This window comes from Dermacentor andersoni, chromosome 6 (genome assembly GCF_023375885.2).
Source record: "Dermacentor andersoni chromosome 6, qqDerAnde1_hic_scaffold, whole genome shotgun sequence".
NCBI classification, from domain to species: Eukaryota; Metazoa; Arthropoda; class Arachnida; order Ixodida; family Ixodidae; genus Dermacentor; species Dermacentor andersoni.
The window spans coordinates 106,106,383-106,130,626 of NC_092819.1; the positions used below are offsets into that span (position 1 = coordinate 106,106,383).

The 24,244-nt window shown below is 45.9% G+C and overlaps 1 protein-coding gene, 1 long non-coding RNA gene and 1 other non-coding gene across 3 annotated transcripts in view; all 3 read left to right on the forward strand.

Annotated features, from left to right (window-relative positions):
- LOC126522330 (glutamate receptor ionotropic, kainate 2-like) overlaps positions 1-24,244 on the forward strand; it is an 84,443-nt gene that overhangs the window by 15,499 nt on the left and 44,700 nt on the right. The window lies entirely within an intron of this gene.
- Positions 1,209-1,349, forward strand: LOC126523120 (U4 spliceosomal RNA). Its single transcript, XR_007597596.1, has one exon. It is a non-coding gene; the product is annotated as a U4 spliceosomal RNA (small nuclear RNA).
- LOC140218998 (uncharacterized) lies at positions 15,469-20,274 on the forward strand. The gene is made up of 2 exons (XR_011895251.1): positions 15,469-15,763; positions 17,481-20,274. It is a non-coding gene; the product is annotated as an uncharacterized lncRNA (long non-coding RNA).

Here is a 24,244-nt window from a genome sequence, read left to right on the forward strand (position 1 = left end):
ACCAGCGTGAAAGCACCAGTTCTCATTTTCGTTAGCGACGCTAGATAAAAAGAGGTGAATTATAGTCAACCTTACCAATAATAGCTAACTTTAACCTCAACGAGCCACTATAGTGGATCATCTGACGGCGTCCCTGTGTGCGGCGTAATTCGGCGCCCCTCCCACAACATCCTCGTCCACGCAATTTGGTCCTTCCTGCTAACTTAACGTCTGGCCTTGCAATTGCCTTTAAAGTACCGTGGATTCTGCTGCTGCTTGTTGTTGGTTTGCCGAGTAGTTCACACACAGAAAATAATTTTTAAATATACGCAGATCAAACGAACAGGTTCACACACAGACACACATATGAAGCGGTGCTTTGTATTGAATTATGGGGTTTACGTGCCAAAACAATAATGGGGACTCCGGAGTAATTGGACTACCAGTGATTCTTTAACGTGTACCTAATCTAAGTACATGTGTGTTTTCGCGAGCGTTCGATATGCGGCCGCCGTGGCCGGGATTCGATCCCGCGACCTCCTGCTCAGCTAACCAACGTAATAGCCACTAAGCAACCATGGCAGGTGCGAAGCTTTCATGAAGCCTTTATTTAAAGGCTCTAAAATTAAATGCGATGAGTGCAGTTGCCTTTATTGTGATACTAAGCGATGCGTAATACCATGCAATGCTTATACTTATGCGCCACACAGGCCGCTACTTTTGTTATTTATTGCTGCGCAACCACGTCACATTCGTGCTTGGCCTGAATCAGGGGTCCAAAACCGATTGTCGGGTGAATCCAGCTTAGCTTAGCTTCCGAAATGCCGCAACCATTCCTCCTGGCTGCAGCAGAAGAGAGAAGGCCATGCCAGTTGGGAAGGGAACCTTCAAACGCACACCAACGAAGCAGAGTGCTTACGAGGCTATGCCGTACAGAGTCATGGAAATTTTACCCACCTTTTGCCCTTCGTCGAAGCGGTCATGTGGGCGACAGCCAAATCCTACAGGTTCACACAAGAAAAATGCAAGCTGCTGTAGTCCAAACTGCTCGGAATAAAAAAAAATGAATAAAAGGTTCTTTTTAAATTGGGTACTGAAAATTTTGCCTTTAGAAGTTGTTTATGAATTTCAAACCTTACATATGCTATAGATCAAGGCATTGTATTGCTCGCCCATAAAAGAAGTAGGGACTGAGGAAACGGGATCTCGACAGAATGCGTCGCCTAGGCAGCTTTGCGCAGAGGCAGTGTCGCATCCAATGAAGTATTACTGAGGAGCGATTATTGCTAGTTGAAAACTTTTCCCAATACCCCGCCTGGACGACGTGAAATACCGTCGGCCGTGGCAATTTTTGGATGGCCCTCGCGGGCCTGTGATTGAATACAAAGAAAGATTCATTGCACGGTGAGGACTGCGCAAGCAGTGATCCAGTGGCCGTCGGCGTTCGCATGAATGCTGACGCATTGCGACTTTGGGCGACGGCCTCTGGCACGACGTCACGCTGAAGTCTCTCCAGATTCGTGAAATAGCGGCCAAGGAGTAGCGACACCCCTCGAAGCTTCGCCACACCAGCCGCCCCGTCCCTATTCTCACCCACTGCTGTCACGCGAGAGCGTATGCCCGTCTTCGTTAATATTCTCACTGCGCCGCCATTTCCGTAGCAAAAGCGTTAATGAGCTTTCGCGAGGTCGTGTCATGTACGGTGCATTCTGCACACGTCGCGATTTCGAATTACTGCGATAGTAATAGAATGGACCCTCAAGGGACGTTCACGCCATCGGCGCTGCCGCGATGCTGTCACGGTATTGACGGTGCACGTGCTGTATGGTTAGAAGGCCTTCGGAGACGTTAGGGACGCGCAGAGCGTTTGAATTCAACATGACGAAGCCAATCTGGAAGTACACTCGTGCCCAGCTTCTGCAGCTTGAGGAATGCAGCGTTCTGCTTTTCACTTTTGGCGCGTGCTTTGCACGCATGGACACTGGCGTTCGTGCTGAACAGCTCTGTATATATATACATATACTACGTACCCCGCCGTGGTACGCGTGCAGCGATCGGAGCGGAGCGGACAATGCACTTAAAAGCTACACCGACGGTTTTCCTTCTCTCTCATATTATGCATCATTGAGGTGCTGCGCCTACAACACTGGTGGCGATGCGCTCTGTGCTTGCCTAGCGCTGGCAGAGGAACGCTCAAGGGTTATGATTGTCTACAGGCAACAGGGCCTACCTGTTGCAGCACCCAGCGACTTGTTGTTTGGTCCGGTAGCGCCATTAACGCGTCGAATGTTGTCCAGCAGTATTGCGCGGTTGATGGTGGTGACACCGAAGCGACTTTGAGGGCGTAATTAACGTGGCCATAAATTTGGCAGTCGACGGTGGTGACTGCATCGAGCAGCAAATGTAAGCTGCTAATTGCATTCGTGCTCAGGGCGTTTACCCGCGCACCAGCGTGACGACCAGTAGCGAGACGCCACGGTTCTTAGTTGGCAATGTGTTCGTCGGTCGCGTCACACGAGTGGACGCGATTTCACAGATTTTCCCATTTGAGATCTGACCCGCAGAGATCTGACGCAGACACGGGTTCGGCGCCAACGGGCAGCGCCAGTGACGTTTGGCGCATCCGCGCTGCTTTCATATGTGATTCCGGGCCGCCGATCCCGACCAGCACGGCCGGTGGACCACGAGTTTCTTCATTGACGTGGCGGTCTCTTTGGCCTCGTGGCTGGATGCCGGTATCGAAGTTCGGAAGTCCGAAGCTTCTAATTCAATGAACTTGCATAACCCAACAAACGGAACTGCTAAAACCCCAAGTCGGGGTCGCAGTACCTATAAATAAATAAATAAATAAATAAATAAATAAATAAATAAATAAATAAATAAATAAATAAATAAATCCTGGTTTCTCAATTCTCAGATTCTAAAATCAATTTTCTGGTTTGTTAGGCACAAGATGCTCGCGATATATGAAGGAACTACAACCTATTATAAGGAACTACTTCACCATAAACATCCCTGCCTTTCCCGGATTATTTCTCTCTACCTCCGGTAAAACACCTGTAAGATTGTGAAAAACGAGCATTCTCTGACTCATATTCACCGAAATTCTATTAGATCTCCCGAGCTTGCTGGCAAATGCCTTGTTTTTAAGAACAGTGGATAACACATTACACAAAAGCAAATCAAAATCGTGCGTTGAAGTCGGCAGGTTGTTTCCTTTCCGGCGAATAATAGCACCTATTCAAGTGCGGATGGATCTTCACGTCCACAGGTAATAAACTGTGCAGAGGTATCACGAAGCAAAGGCCGTGCCTGACAAGACGAAGGCAAAATTGCTAATGATTTTACAATTACATGTATTGCTTCATAAACTCGTATAACCATATACTGTCATTATTGCCGCTATAAGGTTATAAAATAAGTATCGTGCAACTTGCAAGATATACAAAGATAGCATGACCTTTGTGTATCTAAATAATCTTTTTCATAGAATGTGAAAGTCAGCAGCTTACTGTTTTATTCCACAGCGTGATTTAATGGCATTTCTGTGCAGGCTGCCCAAAGTTCTACTCAGCCTAGCTCATGCGGACTAAGACTCAGCCAAAGTTCTACTCAGAGGAGCTTGCTCCGAATCAATTCACTCACCAAAATTCTATTCAGCCGAGCTTGTTCCGACTGATATTCGGCAAACTTCGATTCATACGAGTTCCTCAGACTGATGTTCCCCATAATTCTACTCAGCCGAGCTTGCTCCGAGTCATATTCACCAATATTCTATTCAGCCGAGCTTGCTATGACTCACATTCACCAAAATTCTATTTATCCGAGCTTCCTCTGACTCATAGTCACCAAAATTCTGCCCAGCCGAGCATCCTCTGAGTCACATTCGCCAGAATTCTACTCACCCGAGCTTGCTATGACTCATTTTCTATTCAGCCAAGCTTGCTTGAACTCATGTTCACCAATATTCGGCTCGGCCGAGCTTGTTCTGACTAATATTTGCCAAAATTCTACTCAGACGAGGTTCCTCTGTCTCATATTCACCAAAGTTTTGCTCAGCCGAGCACTCTCTGACTCACATTCACCAAAATTCTATTCTCCCGAGCTTGCTGTGATTCATATTCACCAAAATTCTTCTCGACCGCGCTTGCTCCAACGCAATATCTCCAAAATTCTACTCAGCCAGGCTCACACGAACTCAGTGTCATTGGTAGATCCAAGTGTTAGTGAGCTGACATTTGAGTGAGTTCACCGAGCTATGTATATATTACATGACAGCAAAGTTGTGATCTGTTTGGTGCATAAGCAAGCATTGCATTGGAATCCGTGTTGCATTAGATGAAAATAAAGCTGATTGTGCACACTGCAGTTAGTTTTATACAATTTAATTGACCGTTGCGTGAAAGCTTCACGTCTTGTCGATTCCAACAAGTACATTGGATCTGCATGAAATTTTTTTGCCGACGCTGGTGGCTATCTTGGCCTTGGCTAGGTGATGATATTTTGTACTTTTCAACACGAAGTTGAATAAATGAGCGTGGTGCAACATATTCAAAAAGAGCTTACATCACTGCAAGCACAACAATCAGAACATGATACAAACACATGCGCATAATAAGATGAGCACGAATGCTAAATACACGTACAGATACAATCGCACTCAGGTCGAGTTGGCCGCCATCTATCGCAAAAGAAAAGCTTAGGCAAACACTGCAATGAGACACGCATGATCATGCCACTTGCCGGGTTCACGGGCTGTAGGAGAGGAAGGAAGGGGAAGAGAAACAGACGCAAAGACAGGCAAGTTTCGCCAGTTCTCAGCATAGGATAAACATACGTGGAACCTAGCAGCTACCTCGAGATAGCAGCTAAGGACGCTGTTGCATTCCGCAACCGGCCACTCAATCGCTCAAATGTATTTGGTCTGTACTTGTACTTAGGCGCATTTTCTATTGTGTATGTCTCAAAATGTAATGTGGCGTCCTCAAAAATTTCACAATGTTTGGATTCTGAAACTCACAAAGGTAAAAAATTTTATTTCATTCTTGTTCATAAAGAAAGCTCATATAAAAGCTTAGAAATATTGCCATTGCTTAGCACTTTCCCTCAGAACAATATGTAGCGAGCTATTGACATTCAAGTAGCTTTTCAGCAGGCGGAAAAGGAATCAATTTTCCCTGTTTTGAGCATTGGGTTAAGGCAGCAATTCACGCAGGCATAAAATTTTGCTAATACAATCAGTTCGGGAATACCAGGTTAGAGTGTACCTTAACACATTCCTTGCACCATTTTTTTTTATTTTGGTCGAATAATCTATAGTTTGGGACGTCTCCTGTTAGCACGTCACATTGGTGTAATACAGGTTAAGCGCATGGCTAGCTTCACAGATGGATGCTTGATTTAATTTCCAGAAAGGAACCATGACATCTGCTCCAGTTGCACAGGATTTTGGTAATCTGTGGTTTGCAGCCCCACTTTAATGTAATGTGCTGAAGTACGTAGAAGCACACGCATGTCAACCAGATTGGTCGCTAGTTACGATAGCTTCCTACTTTACATTTGCCATTACGAATACAAACTTCTAGTCTTCTATTGTGTTATTCAGCAAAGAAATGTACTCCCAACAACGTATTTATTGTTTGCCGGGTGGCTACGGCTCTGCGCTACGCACTGCAACATATTGATTGGAGCTTCTTGATGCAGATTCACCGTATACTATCAGCGCGAGAGAATTGGAGAAGTATGGGAGAGGCCTTTGCCCTGCAGTGGGCGTAACCAGGCTGATGATGATGATGATGATGATCAGCGCGAGACACAGGACGAGAAAGTAGACAACGTCCATGTCTTCTAGTATGCTATGATGATACGCGCACAAGTAACTGCAGCTCCTAAAAAAGATTGTGGTGTTGGCTTTTACGCCTTTAGAAATATTCAGAGAGGACTTCTGTACATAATTACAGCACACGCGTCACGATGGACGAACCAGGCTAGCGCTAAGGTCGCATTTCACAACACAAATTCCATTACACGTTTAGTAATCACACACAGATCATTTGCGGCTTCTTTCAGGGGCAGACTTGAGCTTCAGGATTAGTGCTTGCGGCTAAGTTTGGTGCAATAGTATGGCTAGGAGCAGGAACCGCTTAGGCCCAATTACGAGCATGTATTATTTCTTACCATAGGTCGTATTATGGGTCGTCTTGTAGTTTATTGCAACGCAGGCAGAACTGTACGGACTTAGAAGGCATACCAAACAGCACACAGAGCTGAACGACCAGCTGCGAACAAGTGTTTACGTCTGCCACGTCACCTCGCACTTAACTTCAGGAACCTCTGTTGCGCACTGCAACACAACTTTAGACTCCGAAGTATTTTTATATTCCTTAACACACGTATTATTTGCTCCAAATAAAGTCTGGTCAGTAATATTGTTAGGCACTGGGCTTTTTCATTACACTACGAAAGTTATGCGGCGCATGCCACAAAATCTGACTGAGAGGAACTCTGCGCATTTCGCTAGTCATATTGTTGAAATCACAGTCGTGTGAAACGAGCCCTCCAAAAATCGCATTGCGACGCGTGCAAGTGCACCGTTTTTTTCCCCGCTCCAGTCGCAGCATGTGAAGCAGCATTGGCATGAAAGGCTTTACTCAGGCATTTTAGAGATGCTAATCAGTGCCGCCGCCGTTGTCACGAATACGCGGAGCCGAGCGCCATCTGGTGGAGGTGTCCAGCGGCGCGCCTCCTCCTCTGTGATTGGTTGACGTATTCGGCTAGAGAACAGCTACGGCGCAGCACCCACGGTCACGAAAACCCAGCTTCTATTTTAATAAAGTGTATTAACGCGACAGCGTTAAGGAGCTCGTGTCGCAGAAAAGCCGGTGTCGTCGGTGTCGGCGTCGGTGTCGGCGTCCGCGGCGTTGGCCATGAGCGAAAAATCCCGGCAGGCAATTCATAAATAAAAACAACTTGCAACATGGGCTGCGTGGGAATCGAACCAGGGTCTCTGGAGCTACCACTCTTGAAGGCGAAGCTTAAGCGTCCTCCAATTTTTTCTCTATCTTCTTTCGTAATAGTGAGGCGGAGACGCTACCACTCAGCCACGAGTTCGATGCTTCAAAGCAGTACAAAAGCGCCTCTAGTGAATGCGGTGTTGTCTTAGAAACGTGCCGTAGAAAGTTATCCTGCGGTGTATATCGGTAATTATGAGCATGTAACTTACAGAAGTTGCAGTTACACGAGTAGCGGAGTACGTTTCCGCTACATTTCTTCTGCGCTTTCCGCACACGCAGAGCCATCTTGCGGCAAACACAGAAGACCCCCTCCTCTCAATGTACGGCGCTGCCCCGACAGTGGGCGCTCCATGCGCGCATTGGGGCTGTGCGGGGACCGGTGCAAGGCGCGTCGCGGCCCCGACTCCCTCTCCCCTGACGACGCTTCGCCGTGCTCCCTCACGTGTTGCAGAATCAAGCGTCCATCCTTTCTTTAGATCACTATCTATATAACTCTCTGCCCGTGCCGATCACGACGTTTGGCTGGCGTAGATAGTTTCCCCCCCCCCTCGAGACACCGAGTTCTTTGGTTCGTTCCGCTTGCTTAGGCGCACGTTTCGTTGCCGCGCCGAACGCTTTGTTGCTCGACGCTGACCGTGTGATTGGTGGGTGCAAAGTCCAATGCGGGGCGCCTCGTAAGTGATCGCTGCGCCGTAGCGCATTGTCTTACACCCCTTGGCGGGTCGACGGGAACGCTGTCGCGTTTCACTCTTGAAGGCGAAGCTTAAGCGTCCTCCAATTTTTTCTCTATCTTCTTTCGTAATAGCAAATCTGCGTCCAGTTTCAATAACGGAAGTTTATTTTATTTTGTGCAAGGCAGCGTTACACGCGCCGAAATAATTTGCAAAATATTCTAACTAAATGTCGATGGTATTCTCCCTTGCACTGTTTGGTACAATAGCTTGTAAGCCACAGAAAAAAAATGGTTTCTTGAGTACTATCAGCCCACTCACAATTCGCTGTTTGTGAAATAATATTACGCAATTGGCTGTACACGTTATCATCTGCTGCTGATCCGAAATTTCTTGCTCTTTAAACCAGGGACGTTTTCCCATGGTCTCGTGCCAAGTTCCTGTCCGTATCTGCAGCGAGACTTTTATCTAAACTAGCACTGAAACTGAAGAAGTGTTAGAGACTTCAGTGAACGTAAAGTAGATAAGGTGCGCGTAGCAGTTTTCTTGTCCTTGCTACTCTGCAATTAGAATTTTGCTAATCGCGAGGCCCATCTGCTTCTTATCACACCCCACACATTCTATTCATGCCTGCTGTCTTCTTTTTCTTAACGTTGGTTTATTTAACAAAATTTTGCATCAAAGTGATTAGCAGGAACTCTGGCCCTAGTTCATACAAGAGATGTGAGCAAGGTGGTTCGGCCAGCATGGAAACGAGCGTGAGTGCATGAATTCGCCTAAAAATCGTCCTTGTGGCTTCAGATGGCGTTGTGAATTCGCAAATTGTTCATTTCCAACAAAATAGTGCGTTATAAATGCAACGATTCGCAATGGTTATATATGTGCACAGAGCCTCATCGCGTTCTGTGTTTAGAACTCATAAATCTCTTCCAAATTTAGGCCGATAAATGCCGATAATGCGCAGTAAATAAAGCCACAAAAGCGTTTGAAGCCACAAGCACGAAGATCAGTCGAATCCATGGACTATCCATCATTCGAATGCTAGCAGAACGATCGCATGGCGATATACGCGTAGTGTACCGCCTATAATGACGCTACTGATAGCCACCTAGCGGGCGATTCCAAACGTACGCTCGAGAGGAGCAGCAGAAAACAACTTCGGAGCAAGGATGGCTGAAGTTCACGGCTACAGTTTCTCCTTTGTTCGAGTGGCAGGCTGCTCCTTCTGCGGTGACAGCTGCAGAAAAGACGGTGGCCTCTATGGGAGCAGACGATGTTATGGTGTTTGGGACAACCCGTTCCACATACGTGCCAGGTGCGTACCCCAGACAAGCGCAATGAACTCCAGTTACACCAACTGGAGCTGATGTCAACTAGCTGCTCAGTTTTATTGAGTAATGCGATGTCTCCGCTTGGATTTGGAAAAGGCTTTTGACAACATATCGCATGCCTTTATTCTCAAGAGCCGGATAGAGTTTCACGTCGGCAAGCGGGCGTACAATTTCGTGGGTTCATTCCTTTCCTCGAGGTTCACTAGACTCAACATTAAAGTTTTTGACCCTCGAAATTCAGCTTGGGCCAAAGGGAACACCTCAAGGGGCGGTGACCTCCCCGAAGCTGTTCAACATCTCCATGATCAACCTGTTGAGGGCCTTGAACAAGATCCCGAACATTAACCACACGATCTATGCGGACGACATCACCATCTGGTGTCCCAGCGGATGTGAGGGTCAGGTCGAGGGTACTTTGCTAGAGGTCATCGATGTGACGGAGCGGTATCTTATCCCCACCGGGCGAAGGCGCTCGCCCACCAAATCCTAGCTCTTACTCTAGAAGAAGACGCCCGGAGGCGGTTCTCACCGCTCCTGGAAGCCAGCAACGGGGAGCCACATTACGTTATTCACCGGTAACGACTCCCCAGTTCCGCGGTTGGATACTATCAGGGTCCTAGGAATGTTTATCAAGTCTAACGGGGCCAATGGAGCCGCCCTCAAACGCATTTGTTCCAATATCGAAAGCGCCCTCGGTCTGATCCGAAGAATCGCCAACAGGTACCGCGGAATCAGGGAAGACAACCTGATCCGGATTATCTACGCATTCATGCTATGTCACCTCACATATTCGGCGGCTATGCACAACTGGCTCGTGTCGGAGCGCAGCGAGATCAATGCCCTAATTGGAAAAGTCTTCAAGCTTGCCCTTGTCCTTCCTAGCCGAACGCACACAGAAGACCTCCTCAAGCTGGGAATCCACAACACATTCGAAGAAATTGTTGAAGCCCAAGAGTTTCTCCGTTTGTCAGACTCTCCGGTACCCCAGCGGGCCGAGCCATACTTGGCATGCTGGGACGTAACCCGTCGGTCCCGACGCTGTGAAGCTGCTCAACGGCGTAAGATCCAAGAATCCCATACACCGGATGCCACGCAACATGCATCCGACCTACGAAGAAGGACGAAGACGAGCCAGGGGTAAAGCTCTGCTCACCAGTGCCCGCTTGGACAAGGATTGAACATGCTTCGTACGCTCAAGAAGAAGCCTTCTTCTCAGTGGTCATTGACTGTGATTCTAAAGTCCTCAGCTGCGCTACCATCCGCACTTCTAGTTCCAGCGTTGCCGAGCAGGTTGCAATTGCTGTTGCATTGACGGACAGTGTACACGACACGATTTATTGAAACTCCAAGGCCGCTTTTAGAGCCTTTCAGATGGAAATGGTGGCCTCCCAGGCTCATCCAAAATGCTAAAGGCCTCAAACATCACTCATTTGCCTGGTTACCTGCGTACCTTGGAACCATTGGGGGTGCCTCTCTCAACCCCAACGATGAAGCGCATTAGGCTGCACGATGTTTGACTGACCGTGCGCCAGGTAACGCGTCCTCTCCTGGGCGACCCGAGCCTCTCTGCTTGTACAACGAGATCTGCAAGCATAATTATCTCTCAACAAGGCTCCTGCCTTTGCCGTACTCCTCGCTGTGCAGGGCCCAGGCAGTCACTCACAGACTTCTACAAACAAGCACTTACCCGAGCCCTGCGGCACTGCACACAATGTACCCCGAAAGGTTCCCAAGCCCGGACTGCCCCCTGTGTGGTGGTTATGCGGACTTCGAGCATGTCCTGTGGGGCTGCGCCTCTTCCAGTCCCCCTTTCACCCAAGAGGAAATGATTATGTTTATTAAGGCTCAGGACCAGACCTCTCGAATCCTGCAGTCCTGAGAGCCCGTGAGAGGGCCGTCAGGTTTCACCTGAAGGTCCCCGAGTGGGCCTAGCCAGGGACGTTGAGTTTACTCGCGTCTATTGTGGACCAAATAAAGTTGTTTCACTCACTCACTCACTCACTCACTCACTCACTCACTCACTCACTCACTCACTCACTCACTCACTCACTCACTCACTCACTCACTCACTCACTCACTCACTCACTCACTCACTCACTCACTCACTCACTCACTCACTCACTCCACTCACTCACTCACTCTACCCTAGCCATATTACTGCTACTGTACCTCAGTAATAGGCACACATCGTTAGTGCAGACTTATGTCTCAAATAAATCCGCATGGTGCGATGTCTGCGCATGTCACAGTGATCATTTTGCCGACAAATTACATGTGACATCGCCATATAAGTGCCGTCAAAGTCGCCCCAAGAAGAGTAATTGCGTATCTGTTGATGGAAATGCGTATGCTAGTCATCGAAGTCACGGAATGTACGAGTGAATAAAACTGCGATTAGCGCTGTACTGCCGATGCATTTCCACTGCATATGCCGACGAAATGCCGTTCCCGCTGCAGTTTTCGCAAGTTTAAATTGCCTTAGGGACCTGCTTGGAGACGTACAGAGCTAAATTCTGGCAAACTTTTCTGTAAATATGTTTTTCTCGAATGTTAGGGAAGAGAGGTCAAATACAATATTTAAACGCAGTGCAGCGCCAGTCAATGTATATGGGCGCTGGCGGCGAGGCCGGGTTTAGCCCTCAGCGGCGTAAGCATTGCTCTCCTACGCCGCGAAAGATAAGAAAGAATTCAGTTGAGTACCAAATGCATATGCGAAAAGGGAGTACATTGTGAAACGAACAAATAACTCCTGCGTGGTAAGTCTACTCAGACAGCATCCAAGTGCAAGAACTTCCCAAACGCGACGTGAACTTTCTAGCGAAAATGGAACAGAAGTACCATATGCAGCAACTATTAGCAATTCTCGCCCTGAACTAATTCATGACACATTTCCCAAGGAACCACTATATCGAAGATGTCCTTGGGCGAAAAGAATAAAGCTGTTAAAGAAGCACTTGCCTGTTATCATTCCGATAAGACACAGCGTGATTTAGGTCCGTTAGAAACGAGGCGAGTTGCAAACCTCGCGCTTAAAAATAATTAACAACCGTTCTGCATGAAACTACGAGCAACAGTTCAACTTGCACGAAGCCACGCATATAATAGATGTAAAAAAAAAGGAAGTGCGTAACAGCTGGTGCGACGATTTACCAGGCCGCCTAAAACCAACAATCTCAGTTCTTGCAAGCTTCACTAGCTTTAACATACAAAATGATGCACTCGTGCAGTCGCGCTGCCTAGCTAGAGGAACAATGTAAAGAAGTGGCAAACAGTAGAAACGGAAAGCTGCATTCAGAACTTCAGCGAAATGCATGTAAAGCGCATGTTGCACTGCGGACGAACCGAACAAAAGATGGGCACGCCGTGACCAGCTTCGTCGCTTACTCCTGTGTAAACATGATCGAGTGGAAAAAAAAAAACCGACACGACAAAAGAAAGCGGACACGTTCGCGCCGTGTCCGTTTGTGCCTCGATGCTGTGCATGTCCGCGGCATCTCTTTGCACGTCTAGCACTTGCGCTTTTCCTGTGGCACAGCAGGCGTTGCGCCGTCGAACGATGCGTGTCTACCCAAGCCTAATCACAGTCATGTCTAGCCACCGACCTAGGCACAGCCATGATACCTGGCTTAACGATGATTGTATACCTAAGTATAATAGTTAAAGCTAAATCAAAGGTTAACAAAGTGAAACCAATACTTAACCAGGCTAACCCAAGCTTTCGCTTTGCATATCCAGGGCTAGCATAGCTAAGCCGCAGCCAATTATTCTTTTTGGCCGGTATTTGAGCACCCCACCGTGCAACAATCCTTCGACATGCCTTGAAGCTTCGGTCATCACACACATGCGAAGGGTGTTTGCTCATTTTGTTCTGAAAATTGAAATCAAACAGTGAAGCACGCTCAATGACGCAGAAAACTACGGCATGAGGGTGCTTCCTTTTCCGAGCGCATTTCGCAGCGCCGCCACCAGTGGCGCGTCCATCGGCGCGCACTACGCGTATTATAGAACGACAGAGCTTCCTCTAGTAATTTCAGTAGGAAACTTCATGGTTTCGTCCATTCTGAAAGGCTCCACCCAGTCCATGCCAACACTTGAGAGAAACGTTTCCGTCGACCAGGCAAGCAGGCCTTTCCGGCAAGGAAAAGATTTCGGATAATTAGAGTACACGCAGATGATGATGACTAAATTGGCGCACGGAACTCGCAATATTTTCCACGCAGAAGCGTTTTACCGTGAAATTGTGATTAAGGAGAGTCCCACCATGGTTCTTGTGTGGCGGCAGTGGCTGCGAAGACCGGCTTGCAGCGACTTAGTAGTTATCAAATGTACTAAATCAAATGACAGCCATCAACGCAGCCTGCGTCCATTAGGAATCGGCGAGAACGCGGAGCCACACGCGGCCGTCGCTAGAGTCGGCGCCGAAAATGACCAGCTGAATGTGCGATGCATGTATTGGAATGTCAGATTTACATGCGTGGCTCCCACCAAGTGAAACATTAGTTATGCTTTCTTCTCTACTTTTGGAAAAAACGCAGAAACCCAAAAGCGAAATAATTGTTTCAGTTATAAAAACAAGTGGGAAGTATTTCCTCATTTCGTGCGTCACAAAGGTGGCGATTTCTTTGTGCCGCCACACGTGCAAGCTAATATTTACTCGCAGTCAAAGCGCTACTTATCAACAACGCCACGAGTTCAGGAAAACTGTATTATCTTGCCATCAACACCATTTGACTACGTTGTCTACACGAACGGATATGTGGTTAGCCCTATGGAGCAGCAAATTAGTGCAGACAGGGAGGGGACCGAGTAACACGTGTTCTTTCCTGTTTACCATGCAGCGGAGCCGACCCTCCCGTACAAAAATGAGTGTTGATTAACCATTGATATATTGTTGGGGAATTGTTGAAACAACGGACTTCAACAAATTTTCAAGAGCAATTGAGTTCACTCAATCCTTGCACAACAATATTACCGTTGAGTGTTCTCAATAAACAATTTATTGGGTAATTTGTGTTGATTTTTCTAGTTGTTCTTTTGTTGTGTAGCAGTTGAGTCCAGTATACAATAATTAGAAATCGCATATGAAGACATGTCAAACATGTTTTGCGATGCGTTCCAACCTAATTCCTGTCACTTTGCGGCAGGTAGGTTCTTCTTTCTCCTCGCTTTCATTAATAGAAAATTATGTGTGACCGATGGGGTGGAATCGAACGTCGGCCGTCGAGCCCGGTACTCTAACCAATAAGCCACGAGCGCGCGCATAATCCTCTCATTCGAAAGCTAGTAAGCTCTGAAATGCTTGGCGTGTGCGCCGCGTGCCACTTCCTGGTGCTGTCGCTTTGAAGCGCCTATCTCCGGGACCGCCCCACTTTCGTAGCCATTTTCGCTACGTAAAAACTGCAACGTTAGACTAGATTCATGACCGCCCAAGTTAATAACGATTTATTTCTTCGCCGGTGTACAAGTGCCATCGTCGTTTTAACATACACTAGATGACATAACCATTGGTACGATCCGAAATGAGCACGTTTCGGGGAGCAGAAGAATGCGAAATTCACTTGCAAACACGGTGACTACGCGCATGTGGAGTTCCCCAAAAGTAGACACGGCGGCAGCGCGGCCGGCGATAAGACAGGTGCCGACAGGCGACGACGCTACCTTCGAGCATCGGACGCACTGTGGGAACTGTAGGATGCAAGCGCGCACACGCTACAAACATACACGGTGATGTCTTCGAATTTCCTGCGACGTACCCTCTGTCCGTAAAGCAAATATAGTTTTTTGTCCAATGTCCGTGGTTCTAGAGATCAAAGAATGAACGCGCTTTGAGATCGCAGCGCGCAGCCGCTATAACCATTGACTTCAAATAGCTTAAGATTCAGCAACAGCCGTAACAGTATCACAGCTAATCGCTGTATCTGCGGCTGCTCCCGTTACTCGCCTTGCAAGAAGCACGCGATTTATTTGAGCCTCGCCGAACCATGCCGAACTGTCGTCTTCTCATGTTCCAAGCCTGCAGGTCTCGTATGTTCAGTTAAGAACACCACAGGGAAATGAAAGAAATACAGGTAACGGACTTTTATTGTACCTTACTTGTCACCTCGTCATCTGCAAAGATGCCGCAAACTATTTTAGAAGTTTTATTTTTGTATAAATAGCAAAACTAGTAGTAATGTTTATTTCTAGGTGACGCGAGCAACGTTAAGGTAGGTTCAAGTGTGTATGTGTGCGCGCAAACGGGCGCAACCGAGCTTCGTTTTGCGCACACTTTTGCAACAGTACACATGGTTACCGCTAGTTTCGTAGTCGCATATTTTGGTCGTAGTATTTATTGTTTACGCTATAAATTAGGTAGTTCTTAAAAATTTATGAAGGTTAGTTGATGAAAAATTATTGCTAATCAATTAGTCGTTCTTAAGTGCCGTTATATTGTGTTTGAAAGGTTTTTATAACTGAATACGATAGTGAAGCCATGTGAAGCTGTGAACGGCTCTCGGACTCAGTTATTCGGTTGCAGTTGTGCGGTGGTTCACGCCTCGTGCTTCTTGATGAAAGTATTTTCTTTTCGGACATCATGACGCACATTTTAGTGAAATGCTTTAACGACGCTAAGTGGGACGTTTATCCGGTGAAGTGGTTGGCTCACCCAACAACTAGTCTTCTACTGATGTGCGAGCCTGACGGTTTTGATGAGTTGCGCGGCAGAGGCCATGATGCCTCTTGGAGAGGAGGCACCCCGAAACAGTCGCAGCCGCACTTCTGAAGATAGGTAAGTAATCTCGTTTTCTTGGGCACGTAGCCTTCTTTTCTATTTTGACATTGACGAGCGTGACATGTTTTCTTGAAGCAAACCGCATGCCCCGGAGCAAATGCGCGCGATACTAACTCTCGCTGCCGCCGTCACTTCGTTTGAAACAATGGTAGGCGAAGAGGCAGCGGCGCCCCATGTGCGTAAAATTGCATTGCTTCATTTGTTCCTGTCTAATAACGTTTCCTTCATTTGTATGAGAGAACACAATTGGAACATAAGGATCGGCTTCTCTGCGCAGTGATAATTTTCTAGTGGCCACGTCATCTTTCATGGGGGCTCACGTATGCCGTCTAAGCGCTTGTTATCGCGTTCCGTTACGTGAGAGGCGCGCTGCCTTTCAAGGTATTTAGGCAGGCACTACGAGTTTCGGAGAACCGCGACAAATAATCGTGCAGCAGGTGTGCAGCTGTGCTACGCTTGTACCACACTCGTACCGGAAGGCAGTGTTGCACTTCACGCTTACGCATTTCGTAACTATGGCGGCCTCCGTGGCAATTTGGGGCTCGAGGTCGTGGATACGATCCCTGCAGCGGCCGCGTTCCAAAGGAGCGGAATGCAAAAACGCTCGTGCATTGTGCATTGTATGCACGTAAAAATTTCCAGGAAGTCAAAATTAATACGGAGTCCCCAACTACGACGTGCCTCATAATCAGATCGTTGGTTTGGCACGTGGAACATCAATTATTTTTTTTTCCGTTGTGGCTCATCGTATACCATACGGTTAGTGTGATCACCTTTTGTGCCGTAGCGGTTAGCGCGCCTCGATTTAGGTTGCGGCTAATGATGCGGCGCACCGCGAAATATATTTCGCCTCTCTGGGATTTGCGGAGAACGGCCAACCGATTAGTCACAGCTTCCGCGCGGTGACTGTACACGGATACACAGCGCAAATGAACGGAGGTGTGGTGACGTGGTCAAAGAACACAGCCGCCGACGGGCTCACCTTATCGTCTATCACCGCCAAAACTACCGCAGTAAGCGTCTTTATCTAGCGCGGCGGGTTGCCGTTGAAGGCGTACTGTACAATTTTAATAAGCGATAACCGAAACATGCCACCGTTCTCTGCTGCCTCTTTGAGTTGGACCGATCCGAATGTGCGTTGTTTCCAGAAGCGAAAGGAGCGCCAATCGGCGCGTTGTCGCCTCGAGCTAAGCGTCGCACTCAAGCACCGTTTGCGCGGTGAAGAATGACGCGTGCATAAAGCTAGCTCACTGCGCGGACGCTACCGCACAAAACGCGCAAGGGCGTGTACGCGACGTTCTGCACACAAATCGCGCGGGATGATCGGAGCCACGCCGGAGCGGCTAGCTACAAAGAAGTACAGGCACGCTCACGCTCGCATCGCTCTCGGCGTATGTTTAGGTCATTCCTTCTACTGGACTTCTGCCCAAAGATTCGATATCTGTTTGGTATGGGCTATGCACTGTTGCGTGGTCTTTGGTTCTGCGAGAGAGCCGGGAATATTTTCCCCACCGTGAAACATCGCTGTGCGTGTTTTAGCTAACATTTACCGTAGCAACCCATTCCTTCCTTTTTTCGACGGCACTCGTAAAGAGTCGCAAATTTTTACTTGCCAGTATAGTGTGTAGTTCTATTTCCTGCGTAGTTATGTGCAGTGTGTGGCAGATTCTTAATCCGCGCAATATCATTTTCTGTCCACATTCCCTTCTCACAGGTTACGTATGCAGTAAATTCCCAGATGCTAAAGTGTTCTACGCCAAAAGCACCTTGGCGTCGTGCAAGAGACACTCGTTGATATGTGGCTGATTCACTAGCAAGCTTGCATCTCTGTTGCCACTCTCCATCAAGTGGGATTTTCAACTATCTTTTGTGTTGCTCTGTGGTGTACTAGCTGCCGCATGGACGCTGTGAAGGCTTACTTTCGATTTGCTCTGGCGTTTAGTAGTAAAGAATGGGCTACCTTTTGAGGGGAGGCATTTACTTTTGTTTGTGAGAATGTTTACCAGCCTAACCAAGTGATACGTGGGTACTGTAAACAGCAGCACGAACAGAGGCGGACGACGAAATAGGTAGGAGCACACACGAGCGCAAGCTCTACTAAAAGTTTGCTTTTGATGACAAAGGTATTAAACACACTGGTCAACTTGGCAAAGGTAAAAATCCGTGCATGCGCGGCAGAAACAGCCACGTGCGACAAGAAAAAAATATGAAGCCATGTCATGTAGAATAAACGTGCGTGAAAAACGAGAACTATCGGTCAAATCTATTGAAAAAGTGAAAGATTTGTCCGATAAGTGATACCACCCAACGGGAAATACTCTTTTGAGAACAACTTTTTCCCACTAAGGGCAACAGATAACTTGGTTATGCAATTGTTTCGTTTGTGATCAATAAATGTTGCTTCTGGAACTCCTCTGGTGTTGCGGTATAGAGCAGAGAGAACGATTGTTTCATAACAAAGACCAGAACACAAGAGGACTTATGGAAGCATTATTTATTGATCACGAAGAAATATTCATAAGCAAGATTTCTGTGACCATTAGTGGGAAAGAGTTGCTGCAGTACTTCTCGTTAATATCACTTACAGGAGAAACCTTTCAGTTTTCATGTTTTTGTTAGTTTTTGACGCACATGTTTATTCTACAGGACGTATTTAGGTCCTTTTTTGTTGTGCCGGGCTGTGTATGCTGCGCATCCATGGCTTTTTCTTTGTGAAGTTGGCCAGTGTGTTTAAAATCTTCGTCTTCACGAAGAAACTTCTACTTGAGTCAGCGTTCATGTGTGTTCCTACCTTAATTCACCCTTCTCGTCTCTGTTTGGGTGGTTGTGAAATATAAATGTACACCGAATTGGCGAAGTGTCCATAGAATTCATACATGAAGTTATTTGCGCTGTTTATTTCAGGAAGAACGCTATAGGGTCTTATCTTCTCAATGTTTTTGACACTGAGTACATTTTTCTAGTTCAATTTCAAGGAGTCCCCTGAGGAAGCCAATAAGAGTGATGGTAACTTCCTTTGTGTGTAAGATTTATGAATTTCATCCATTCAAGGCATGACATGGCACATGCCTGATTCGTAGTAAGATCTACTTTTCTGTTCTCATGACACTTCTTTGTACTGCGCTGCATTCTCCAGGCACATGAACCTTTTTATGCTCTAAGTGCATGCGTTCTTTTTCTATATGTTGGAGCAAAAATTGTAAACTTAAATATGCATATATATCATTTTCCTTGTAATATTATTCAACATGGGTGCTGTAGCTCCCTCTGTCTTTCAGTTACTGCTTTGTCCCAATTTTTATGCAACCTTTATGTATTTTATGCAGCAAAATTCTGGTGCTATTTTAATAACATTTTATCTGCGAAATTGAGGTAATTGGTGTTTCGTATATGCATTTATTGGCGTTTTTCACTGCCTAAGCAATCTGGCTGTCGAGTCATTGGAACCTTTTCTCATACTTTATGACTATTTCTGGGGTGCTTGATACTGAAAGTGCAGGTGACCATTTATTTGGCTGTTTGGAATTGTGTTAGCCATGTGTTACTACCAATTTTCTGTGCTAAATAATTATTTTTTCTCTTATCGTTCAAGGTATTAGCCTTTCCTTATCTCTTTATTGACTGAGGTAGCACTTAGTTGCTGGGTATAGGAAAAAAGGCCCCAAAAAGTGCTTTAATTAGCTTTGTGCAGGTCCAGAAAGATTACCTGAAAATGAGCTCACTAAATTGAGGAAATGCCACTAAGGAACTCTTCTGTACCCCACATTAACATAATCAAATGGTGTACTGTTCTTGACTTTTGCCAGGGAGATAAGCTGCTTTCATTACACAAAAGCTTTACAAGTTTATTTCTGAAGAAAGCAATCCTGGCTTGTCAGAAACACGATTCAGGTGTTCATCATGCCCGACAACTTTCTAAATTGTCTCGTCAAATAATAGCTAAGTTGAGTGATGTTATTTTATATGTATTTTCATGTTGCCCAATTATTTTATATCTTGAAGACAAAGCTCAGGCAAGTCTACTTTGGTACTTCATTAAATTTTAATCGTGGTGAAAGACGTGTGCTAAAGGTTGTATGTATTTACGTGAAGTCATTTGTTTCAAGTTGGTTGTTTTGCCTTCTCACAGTCAGCCGTAGCTCTTCCTGTGATGTGTTAGTGTGTGCAACATTTTAATGTAACATATTCAGATGTCTTTTGCGTATTCACATGCAAGCAGCTCCAAGTGTTCATGTGTTCAAAGTTGGTTGTTACAGGGGTATGCTTAAGGCCTGGCTTTTGAGTCGCTTTGCCTTCTAGTTATAAACTTAAGTCGAAAGTGAAGAGCACAACGATCGTTTTGATTTGATTCATATGTATAGGTTTTTTCATATGTATTTACACTGCTAGAGTGCTGTTGGTACTAGCCTATGTCTCCAGGTTCGATGTAATGGTGCCTTATGCACTGTAATAATGTTTCACGTGCACGCATCTTTAGTGTAAATAAAGGTACTTCAAGTTGATCAGTCTCTCCTTTGATTTTGTTTGTGTTTGGGAAAGTTACGAGCAGGCACCGGGGCATGCAAGTGTGAACAGCGAAGCAATTGCAATATATGAATAGAAATACACTCGCCCAACGAAACGTCAATCATATTTCAATGGCGACTTCTGAAATCTCAATGGCATCTCAAGTGTGCAACAATATGCTTTTCAATGCTGTGGCAATAATAATTCAACAACAGGTCAACAGAACTACCACAACGTTAGTTCAACGCAGAATCAATGGTAACTCAACAACCATTCAACAAAACAAACACAACGGGCCGTCTAAGCACAATGGACTTTCAATGGTAACTTAACAATTATTCAACATTGAGGTACCCAATGGTGTTTCAATTCGATTTCAGTGGCCAATATTCAAGAGTGCTCAACACTCAACCCAACAATTCTCCAACATACTCTCAATAATTCCTCAATAAAAAACTCAACATTGACCAACAATATTTCAATGCCTTCTCAATAATTTTTTTTGTACGGGCTGTGAGCAGCGCTTGAGAGCGAACGCTGGCGCGTTTTGAATGTCTGAAAATTATGCGGCATTGCCGCATTCCGTGACAGCCTTTCTCGCTTAAAGATACTGCTGGGACTTCACCGCACACGACTCATACAGAGCGGCAGGCATGTCGCATTACACCGCGTCTTTCGCGGCATAATTGCCTCCACTGTGGCACACATGCCTTGGTGCCGCGTTCCAGGCGTTCATAAACGGCGCAATGCGAACATATGTTCCTTCTCGCCCGTGTGTTAACTGCGCAAACCACGGTATGAGTCAATACCAACTCGTGCAGCGTCAGTTCTTATGTTCCATATGCCTTGTTACCTTTCGTTAACTTTTTACAATATTCACCAGGAGCCGCTATCAGCCTTTCAAGTTATCAAATAAAGCTACAAAAGATTTACAACCATTAACAATGCATTTCTCAACGTTGTTTTCTTAGCACTTTATTGCGCAGCAACAGTTTATTCCTTTACGCGATAGTTTATTCCCAACAGTTAAATTCATCCCGACGCACCGATGAAAAAGCTTTGCAAACAATCAATCAGGTTATGTGCATTCCGAATTTCATACGCTCATAGGAGTGCTGCAACTACCGTCGTGCACTGCGGCAGAGGTGGCGGTGCGCAGGTAGGTGTAAGATAGGTGTAATGACATGCATCTGCAATGGTGTCTTTTTATTCTATTCCTGGCCACTTTCCTTCTAGTGAGAATATGAAAGGGAACTGTCGTCACTTCTGGCGCAACATCGCCGGCTCAAGCTTCGCAGACTGACTGCAAGACCGGAATTACCGCGAGCTCCCTTGAAATTTAAAGCTCGTATACCTCGCTTGCAATTTGTGCTCACTTTCTAAAATATTCAGAATTTTGACTGCGGTAGCAGTTACGTACGGCTCTTCAAGGTGCCGTAACGTATATCAAGGTTGTTTCAGCAAACACTAAAAAAAAATGCTAAAGTTTGCCTGTCGCAGAGAATACAATTCCAGTCCATCAGCTCATCTACTTGAAGAGGCGGGCATTACTTGCACTAAAAGTTCAATTGCATGATCGACTAATAAAAAAATGAGTAAGTTTTTAACCAATTACTATATGGCACATGTTGAAATTTACTAATTCTAGTGTGTGAGACTGCAAGCTACATCCACTTGAAAAATATTGTGTGGATGAAACCATTTACGAGATATGCGCCGTCAAACTCGCGGTAAAAATGCACTGTCGTTCCACTTACTTTGTTAACAAAACGTCGTTTTGTGCATTGAAGCACAAGTGTAACTGGAACGCCAATGCATTTCTCCCCAAATTTCGGGGAAAAATATCTGGGAACTGGTGCGATCACGAGAATTCGTTCCAAGTAGGTCCGCCTCGCGAACTCTCAGGCTAGAATTTGTAAATTGCATGCGCCATAAGGCAATTAGTTAGACACTTAGTGAAGCTTGTTAATTAGTCGATTATGCAATTCAATTTTTTTGGGCAAGTAATCTCCACCTCTTCGAGTAGACCACTCATGGTCTAGTGCTGTGATATCTGTCAAAGCCTATTTTTTTTAATCTTTGAAAGTGTTCACTGAAACGTAAGGTATGTTATGCAGCTGGGCAGGCCGTGAATTGTTCACATTGTGACTCCCCATAGTGTTGAATTCTATTTACATAACGTGCTTGCATTGTTTTCGTTCCTTTCCAATCCTATTTTGCTTCACTCAGTGAGTTTTTTTATATATATATTGCGCAGAAACCATCGACGATGATAGTCCATGTAAGCGAATAACCGAACGCTTCTGGAAAGCTATCTACTTTATTAAAGGAACGGCGCACACGAGGGCCTACATTTGTAGCAGTGAGGTCATTTAGGCAGCGCTGGTTTAAGAACAGAGCCGTTCCCCGGCATATCTGCACCGTTGCCGTAGCCCTCTCGTGTAGCTGCCACAGGGGAATATGGAGGCAGGAGAAAAGGCGGACACCCGAAAACTCCACCACAGCGATTAAGCTTTCAGATGTCCCAGTTCTCTAGCGTGGCAGCATGTACACCAGCGGGCAGGGCTATTGACTTATTTGATGATCGTCGTCCATGGTTTCTGCATTAACTCTTCTCGAGGAACAGAGCTGTCGTGACTCACAGCTCTGTTACGCTTTACAGGCAATGGAGTTTTACGTGCCACAACCACTTTCTGATCATGAGGCACGCGCTTTACAAGCAATGTCAAGAATCCATGTCTAAATCCTACACCTTCTCATCCATTGTCTATTTCCCCAACTTATTTTTTATTCTTTAAGTTTCAAAATACCACAGGCAGCAGTGCTGCCCAGACAGGAGAGGTTTTCTTTTTTCTTTTTACATCAAGTGCAATGACAAAGAACCCCCCCCCCCCCCCCCATCGAAAAGAAGGCATTTAAACTCGTACGATCAACAGCAGACTCTGGCAGACAATTCCACTCTTCAATTGTGAGCGGAAAAAAGAAGACTTCTGAAACATCTTCCTCGTAATGTACGCACGGATAACATTCGTGTGATTAATTCTAGATAACCTGTGTTGTGTACGGGATCAAATAAAGCATTTTTAGTCTGGCAATCTTTCGCCAGACACGGAGGGGCTCCAGATTCAGTCGCTGCAGCATATGGGTAACAGATGAAGAATATCGATAGTCAGATACAATAAATCTGGCAGCGAGGCGCTGAATTCGTTGTACTTGCGCAATATCTTTAACGTAGTGTGGGTCCCACACTGCGGAAGCGTACTCAAGAACTAGTCGAACCATAGTGCGGTATGCCTCGAGTTTAACACTCGACGGCGAGTCTTTCAATTTTCCGCGCAGAAAGCAAAGTTTTCTAAATTCTGTTGCGCAAACGTTCTTCAAATGCTTATCCCATTTGAAGTTGCTTGCGATAGTTAGTCCTAGATATTTGACAGACGTTACTGACTGAATATTTTTGTTAGCAGTGTAATACGTATGAGACATTGGCTTTTTCTTTGCGGTTATTGTCATAGCAACTGTTTTATCAAAATTGATTTGCATGCCGTTTCGTTCGCACCAGTCCTCAAGTTTACGGAAGCTCTTGTTCAGTAGTGTTTGACAAGAAGAGTTATTAACAACACCGTACATCACGTAGTCGTCAGCGAATAATTTTACTGTAACAGAGTGATCGATGTTAGAAGCAATACCGTTTATATGAATTGAAAATAACAAAGGACCTAGTGCGGAACATTGTGATACCCTTGACAAAACTGGTAGGTCAGCAGACCTGACACCTGCATACTCTACAAACTGTGTCCGATTTTCAGATAAGCCTGCAACCACACTATCAATCTCAGGAAGCCCGGCATCCCTTGATCTGTCAACGAGTAAAGTGTGGGGCACATGATCAAAAGCTTGTGACATGTCAACAAAAGCTGCATCTATTTGGTCACTATTATCTAAAGCTGAAGCAAAATCATGCATAACCGAAAT